Source organism: Aquarana catesbeiana, linkage group LG06 (genome assembly GCF_042186555.1).
Source record: "Aquarana catesbeiana isolate 2022-GZ linkage group LG06, ASM4218655v1, whole genome shotgun sequence".
Lineage (NCBI taxonomy): Eukaryota > Metazoa > Chordata > Amphibia > Anura > Ranidae > Aquarana > Aquarana catesbeiana.
In genome coordinates this window covers 35,280,359-35,288,796 of record NC_133329.1, presented here as the reverse complement: position 1 = coordinate 35,288,796, position 8,438 = coordinate 35,280,359, and positions in this window count along the sequence as shown.

The following is an 8,438-nucleotide window of genomic DNA, read 5'->3' as shown; positions in this document are numbered from 1 at the left end:
CTGTCCTGCCTAATCTATCTAACTTAAATCCAATGACACTGTCTCTCTGTCTCTGTCTCTCAATGCTGGAATACACTACACAGGGCCACCATGCAGGCGGCCTCATAAAGTGTGGAGCGTGTACTAAACCCCCTGAGCCATATTTGGCCAAAGCCACCTTGGCTTTGGCCAATTACAGCTCTCTCTACAGATGGTGCTGTGATTGGCCAAGCATGCGGGTCATAGTGCATGCTTGGCCAATCATCAGCCAGCAATGCACTGCGATGCCGCAGTGAATTATGGGCTGTGACGCGCCACACGAATTTGGCGCGAACGCCCCATATCGTTCGCAATTCGGCGAACGGGTGAACAGACGATGTTCGAGTAAAAAATGGGTTCGACTCGAACATGAAGCTCATCCCTATTCTTAATCTATTTCTTAATTTATATTTGATTATAAGAATACCGAATGTGTGTTTTTCATACGTATATATGTCCTTTATAAACTTATCAGGTATTTGTTTTCTGTATCAACATATTCAGTACCTGACAAAAGTGATTAGAATTCAAGATAAGATATAGTGAAGCATAATATGTATGCACACTGTAATTTTTCTTCCACTCTATTTGGATGTCACAAATACATCACTGTTGCATCCATACAGCTTGTAAAATTGACTTTGACCATTAGGTGGCAGTGCCGAGGAGGCACATAAATAGGCCACACATGACCCATTCATTTTAGCTTGAGAAAGGAGCGCGCTTTACCGCGCATGCTCTGAAATGCGTTGCTTTACGGCAGTACAGCCCATACCTTGAACTCTGCACTCCAGCCCTTCATGTGACTGTTTGGCTGCGCTGCAAGCCTCGTTGTGGATCGCAACCGAATCCCCGAAGTGTGTTGTGGAACGACAAGCTGACAGCACAAAGGAACAAAGCTATTTCCCATCCAGACTGCAGAGATCTCTTATGGCTTATACTGGACTCCCCTGCGCTGGACTATCATGTCTTTACATGTGAGTGTTTTAATGCTAACTTGCCATTAAATGTTACAGTTTTACTAAGAGGCGCCTGTTGCTGTCTTTTTTCTCTCGCATATTGGAGTGGCTTCACCTCCCCCCACAAGGCTGCCCTGCTATATAGACTGTACATTCTCACAAGGAGCTTCATTGGCTCAAAGGACTATTTGATGAACTTGCATTGTGTCCTATATTCTTTATACTGTGACCTGCGCTGCCATTTATCACTGTGTTTTTTTTCTCTTGTATCTCCAGCCCAGGTCCCTCTGAGAGTGGGAACAGAGGGAGCCGAGGGACAGGAGGAACACCAGTGCCTGCAGATGTAGACCCGGAAACTTGTAGCAGAGGATGTGACTCTTGGAAGGCAGGAAGTTGTGGCATGTCGCAAGACCGTAGTCGCAGACACTGGGATGATAGTGTTGAGCCAAGCAGAAAACAGAAGCGAGGTCACTAGGATAGCTGGGTTCGGTAGCAGGCGGGCAGCAGAGTACCAAGGCATTAGGCAGAAGCAAGGTCAATGGGAAGCCGTGATCAAGAACCAGTATTCACCCCCCTTACATCAGAGTGTCCCCAACAGCGCCCCCCTTACATCAGAGTGTCCCCAACAGCGCCCCCCTTACATCAGAGTGTCCCGAACAGCGCCCCCCTTACATCAGAGTGTCCCCAACAGCGCCCCTCTTACATCAGAGTGTCCCCAACAGTGTCCCCCCTTACATCAGAGTGTCCCCAACAGCGCCCCCCTTACATCAGAGTGTCCCCAACAGCGCCCCCCTTACATCAGAGTGTCCCCAACAGCGCCCCCCTTACATCAGAGTGTCCCCAACAGCACCCTCCTTACATCAGAGTATCCCCAACAGCGCCCCCTTACATCAGAGTGTCCCAAACAGTGCCCCCCTTACATCAGAGTGTCCCAGTCAGCAGCTCCCTTCACATCAGAGTCCCCACCAGCAGCTCCCTTCACATCAGAGTCCCCACCAGCAGCCCACTTCACATAGCAGTCCCCACCAGCAGCTCCCTTCACATCAGAGTCCCCACCAGCAGCTCCCTTCACATCAGAGTCCCCACCAGCAGCCCACTTCACATAGCAGTCCCCACCAGCAGCTCACTTCACATCAGAGTCCCCACCAGCAGCCCACTTTACATCAGAGTCCCCACCAGCAGCTCACTTCACATCAGAGTCCCCACCAACAGCTCACTTCACATAGCAGTCCCCACCAGCAGCCCACTTCACATCACAGTCCCCATCAGAGAGCCCCCATCAGCAGCCCTTCACATCAGTGTCCTCCCTCTTCTCCCCCTCCCACATCTACTCACCATTTTGAAGGTAGCTTCTCGTTCCTCTCTCCAGTCATTTGATAACAAGTGATAGGGGAGAGAGGAAGGAAAGTCTGCCGTTGGTCTATCTCCCCCTGCAGGCTGGAGGGAGCATAACGCCTAATGGAAGGAAGCTTCTCCTCCTGACAGGAGTGAAATTGCGATCACTCACTGTCAGAGAGTGACAGGACTGCACCTGACTGGCCCACTGAGCCATCAGCCCACCGGGAATCTCCCGGTAGTCCCTATGGCCAGTACAGGCCTGCCAACATTAAAATAATGTAGCTGCCTGCGGTAGTGATAAGATCAGGAAAACACCACCAACCTTCTACAGGTAGCTTTAGCTGAACACTGTGAAGAGGACGCACTACACTAACGTTAAAATAATGTAGCTGCCTGCGGTAGTGATAAGATCAGGAAAACACCACCAACCTTCTACAGGTAGCTTTAGCTGAACACTGTGCAGAGGACGCACTACACTACCGTTAAAATAATGTAGCTGCCTGTGGTAGTGATAAGATCAGGAAAACACCACCAACCTTCTACAGGTAGTTTTAGCTGAACACTGTGCAGAGGTCGCACTACACTAACATGTAAATAATGTAGCTGCCTGCGGTAGTGATAGGATCAGGAAAACACCACCAACGTTCTACAGGTAGCTTTAGCTGAACACTGTGCAGAGGTTGCACTACACTAACTTGTAGCTTTAGCTGAACACTGTTCAGAGGACGCACTACACTAACTTGTAGCTTTAGCTGAACACTGTGCAATACACTAACTTGTAGCTTTAGCTTAACACTGTTCAGAGGATGCACTACACTAACTTGTAGCTTTAGCTGAACACTGTGAGGAGGACACACTACACTAACTCGTAGCTTTAGCTGGACACTGTGCACTACACTAACTTGTAGCTTTACCTGAACACTGTGCAGAGGTCGCACTACACTAACTTGTAGCTTTAGCTGAACACTGTGAGGAGGACGCACTACACTAACTTGTAGCTTTAGCTGAACACTGTGCACTTCACTAACTTGTAGCTTTAGCTGAACACTGTTCAAAGGATGCACTACACTAACTTGTAGCTTTAGCTGAACACTGTGCAGAGGTTGCACTACACTAACTTGTAGCTTTAGCTGAACACTGTTCAGAGGATGCACTACACTAACTTGTAGCTTTAGCTGAACACTGTGAGGACGCACTACACTAACTTGTAGCTTTAGCTGAACACTGTGCACTACACTAACTTGTAGCTTTACCTGAACACTGTGAGGAGGACGCACTACATTAACTTGTAGCTTTAGCTGAACACTGTACAGAGGTCGCACTACACTAACTTGTACCTTTAGCTGAACACTGTGAGGAGGATGCATTACACTAACTTGTAGCTTTAGCTGAACACTGTGTGGAGGACACACTACACTAACTTGTAGCTTTAGCTGAACACTACACTAACTTGTAGCTTTAGCTGAACACTGTGCACTACACTAACTTGTAGCTTTAGCTGAACTCTGTTCAGAGGACACACTACACTAACTTGTAGCTTTAGCTGAACACTGTGCAGAGGTTGCACTACACTAACTTGTAGCTTTAGCTGAACACTGTGAGGAGGACGCACTACACTAACTCATAGCTTTAGCTGAACACTGCGCAGAGAGGCAGAGGTCGCACTACACTGGCTTGTAGCTTTAGCTGAACACTGTGAGGAGGACGCACTACACTAACTTGTAGCTTTAGCTGAACACTGTTCAGAGGATGCACTACACTAACTTGTAGCTTTAGCTGAACGCTGTGCAGAGGTCGCACTACACTAACTTGTAGCTTTAGCTGAACACTGTGCAGAGGTCACACTAAACTAACTTGTAGCTTTAGCTGAACACTGTGAGACGGACGCACTACACTAACTGTAAATAGTCTAGCTGCCTGACTGTGGTACTAATAGGATCAGAAGAACACCAGCAATTTTCTTCAGGTAGCTGTAAATACTGTAACACCACAAGCCTGCCTGTCAGTAGGAAGATAATAACAGGAACGGATCTAGCTAAACTGAATACAGTGTATATATATGTATACAACACTTGGGATGCATATATATATACACAATACACTGTAAGTGCAGCTAACTGACTGACTGTCCTGCCTAATCTATCTAACTTAAATCCAATGACACTGTCTCTCTGTCTCTGTCTCTCAACGCTGGAATACACTACACAGGGCCACCATGCAGGCGGCCTTATATAGTGTGGGGCGTGTACTAAACCCCCTGAGCCATATTTGGCCAAAGCCACCTTGGCTTTGGCCAATTACAGCTCTCTCTACAGATGGCGCTGTGATTGGCCAAGCATGTGGGTCATAGTGCATGCTTGGCCAATCATCAGCCAGCAATGCACTGCGATGCCGCAGTGAATTATGGGCTGTGACGCGCCACACGAATTTGGCGCGAACGCCCCATATCGTTCACAATTCGGCGAACGGGTGAACAGACGATGTTCGAGTAAAAAATGAGTTCGACTCGAACATGAAGCTCATCCCTATTCTTAATCTATTTCTTAATTTATATTTGATTATAAGAATACCGAATGTGTGTTTTTCATACGTATATATGTCCTTTATAAACTTATCAGGTATTTGTTTTCTGTATCAACATATTCAGTACCTGACAAAAGTGATTAGAATTCAAGATAAGATATAGTGAAGCATAATATGTATGCACACTGTAATTTTTCTTCCACTCTATTTGGATGTCACAAATACATCACTGTTGCATCCATACAGCTTGTAAAATTGACTTTGACCATTAGGTGGCAGTGCCGAGGAGGCACATAAATAGGCCACACATGACCCATTCATTTTAGCTTGAGAAAGGAGCGCGCTTTACCGCGCATGCTCTGAAATGCGTTGCTTTACGGCAGTACAGCCCATACCTTGAACTCTGCACTCCAGCCCTTCATGTGACTGTTTGGCTGCGCTGCAAGCCTCGTTGTGGATCGCAACCGAATCCCCGAAGTGTGTTGTGGAACGACAAGCTGACAGCACAAAGGAACAAAGCTATTTCCCATCCAGACTGCAGAGATCTCTTATGGCTTATACTGGACTCCCCTGCGCTGGACTATCATGTCTTTACATGTGAGTGTTTTAATGCTAACTTGCCATTAAATGTTACAGTTTTACTAAGAGGCGCCTGTTGCTGTCTTTTTTCTCTCGCATATTGGAGTGGCTTCACCTCCCCCCACAAGGCTGCCCTGCTATATAGACTGTACATTCTCACAAGGAGCTTCATTGGCTCAAAGGACTATTTGATGAACTTGCATTGTGTCCTATATTCTTCATACTGTGACCTGCGCTGCCATTTATCACTGTGTTTTTTTTCTCTTGTATCTCCAGCCCAGGTCCCTCTGAGAGTGGGAACAGAGGGAGCCGAGGGACAGGAGGAACACCAGTGCCTGCAGATGTAGACCCGGAAACTTGTAGCAGAGGATGTGACTCTTGGAAGGCAGGAAGTTGTGGCATGTCGCAAGACCGTAGTCGCAGACACTGGGATGATAGTGTTGAGCCAAGCAGAAAACAGAAGCGAGGTCACTAGGATAGCTGGGTTCGGTAGCAGGCGGGCAGCAGAGTACCAAGGCATTAGGCAGAAGCAAGGTCAATGGGAAGCCGTGATCAAGAACCAGTATTCAGGAGTATAGGAGAGTCCAGAAGCATGGTCAAGAAAAGCCAAGTTCATCAACGGGTAACAAGCAGGGTAACAGCAGGATTCAGGGTATCAGGGAACAGCTAAAGATCAGTCAGCATTGAGCAGGGGTTAGTGCATCCCTAAAATAGGCCGTCTGGCGCCAAAGAAAACTGTGGATGCACTTTCAGTTAGACAATAGATGGTACAAATTTCTTTCCGGTAACCACAGATTGCAGGAAAGAAATTTACATGATTCCTCTGTCAGCACAGTCAGTGCTGACAGCGGAATCCCTTCTGCTGAGCAATCGTATTGTCCCCACAAACAGTGATTATCACTAGCAGATATAGCAACCGATAGTGATAATCATAAGAATCCGGCAGGCTGGTTGTACCCAATTTGATCGATCAACTTGGTACATTCAGCCTGCCCATTATATTATACAATACTGTACCCAATTGACATTTTTATCATTTTTTCCCCACAAATAGAGCTTTCTTTTGATGGTATTTGATCACCTCTGTGGTTTTTATTTATTGTTAAAAAAAAAGTAAAAAGACCGAATTAAAAAAAATATATATATGTTATTATATTTTGTTATAAAATTTTAAAACAGGTAATTTTTCTCCTTCATTGATGTACGCTGATGAGGCGGCACTGATCAGTTACACTGATAGGCAGCACTGCTAGGTGGCACTTGTGGGCATTGATAGGTGGCACTCATGGGCATAGGTAGGTGGCAATGGCAGGTGGCACAGTTGAGGCATAATTACCTCTTCCTTTTTGGGACCAATGTCCCTTGAAGATGAGCCAGTGATCAGCTTTTTTTTTTCCTCGCGCTGTCAGCGTGAGGAGAAAAAAAAATGATCACAGAGCTTTTGTTTTGATCATGTGATCAGCTGTCATTGGCTGACAGCTGACCACATTGTAAGGGGATCGGGACTCAGTGACTCAGTGATCACAGCACGCACAGGGCACGTGCACTCCCAGAAATTCAGGTCCACGCTGTGGCCATCATTCAGCTATAGCGTGGATGTTAAGAGGTTAAACTATCTTAGTCTTAGCTCTTGGCCAGCCCATGCATTGATCACTTTTTTCATTCAACTATTAGGTTGAATAGTTTTTTGTACCAGCCAGACGCTGGTACAAAAAAGTGTCTGTATACTTATTTCAATTGGCTCTGCTGAATGCTACCCATTCACCTAGGGAAAAAACTGTCAATAAAAAAAAAAAAACACACTACACAGGTTTTAAAAGTAATTAGGCAGCTCCAGGGGTCTTCTTCCGACTTCGGGGTCTTCTTCCGACTTCGGGGGTCTTCTTCTGACTTCTCCGCTCTCCAGCCTCTTCTCCCGGTGTCCGGTTCTTCTCCCGCTCTCCGGCCTCTTCTCCTGGTGTCCGGTTCTTCTGCCGGGCTCCTCCGCTATCTTCTGCTCTTTTGCCGCTCTTTTGCTAGCGGTGGCCCGGTCTTCACCGTCTTGTTCCTTCTTCTCTTCTCTTCTTCTCTTCCTCTTCTTCTTCTCCTCTTCCGATGTTGACATGACGCTGTCTCCTGCTGTTATATAAGTGATTGCGCACCGCTCACACAGCATAACAGCGGGAGACAGCGTCGTGTCAACATCAGAAGAAGAGAAGAAGAGGAGAGGAAGAGAAGAAGAAGAGAACAAGAGAAGAAGAACCAAGACGGCAAAGACCGGGCCACCACTAGCAAAAGGGCGGTAAAAGAGCAGAAGATAGCGGAGGAGCCCGGCAGAAGAACCGCACACCGGGAGAAGAGGCCGGAGAGTGGGAGAAGTACCGGACACCGGGAGAAGAGGCTGGAGAACGGAGAAGTCAGAATAAGACCCCCGGAGCTGCCTAATAAATTACTTTTAAAACCTGTGTAGTGTGTTTTTTTATTGACACTTTTTTCTCTAGGTGAATGAGTAGGGGTACAACCCCATACTCATTCACATAGGGTGGGGGGCCGGGATCTGGGGGCCCCCTTATTAAAGGGGGCTCCCGGATTCCGATAAGCCCTCTGCCCGCAGACCCCGACAACCAACGGCCAGGGTTGTCAGGAAAAGGCCCTTGTCCTCATCAACATGGGGACAAGGTGCTTTGGGGTGGGGGGCCTGCAGGGCGCCCCCCTTCCCCAAAGCACCCAACCCCCCTTGTTGAGGGCATGCGGCCTGGTACGGTTCAGGAGGGGGGCGCTCGCTCGTTCCCCCCCCTTTCCTGACCGGCCGGGCTGCGTGCTCAGATAAGGGTCTGGTATGGATTTTGGGGGGACCCCCACGCTGATTTTTTCAGTGTAGGGGGTTCCCCTTAAAATCCATACCAGACCTAAGGGCCTATGAAAATGGATTCCCCTAAGCGGACTTTAACGGCACTTTTAAAAAGTTGCAAGCAGTGAAAAGGTATAACAGCGTATTAAAAATAACAGATTTTTATTTAAAGACAAAATATATTGAAACAT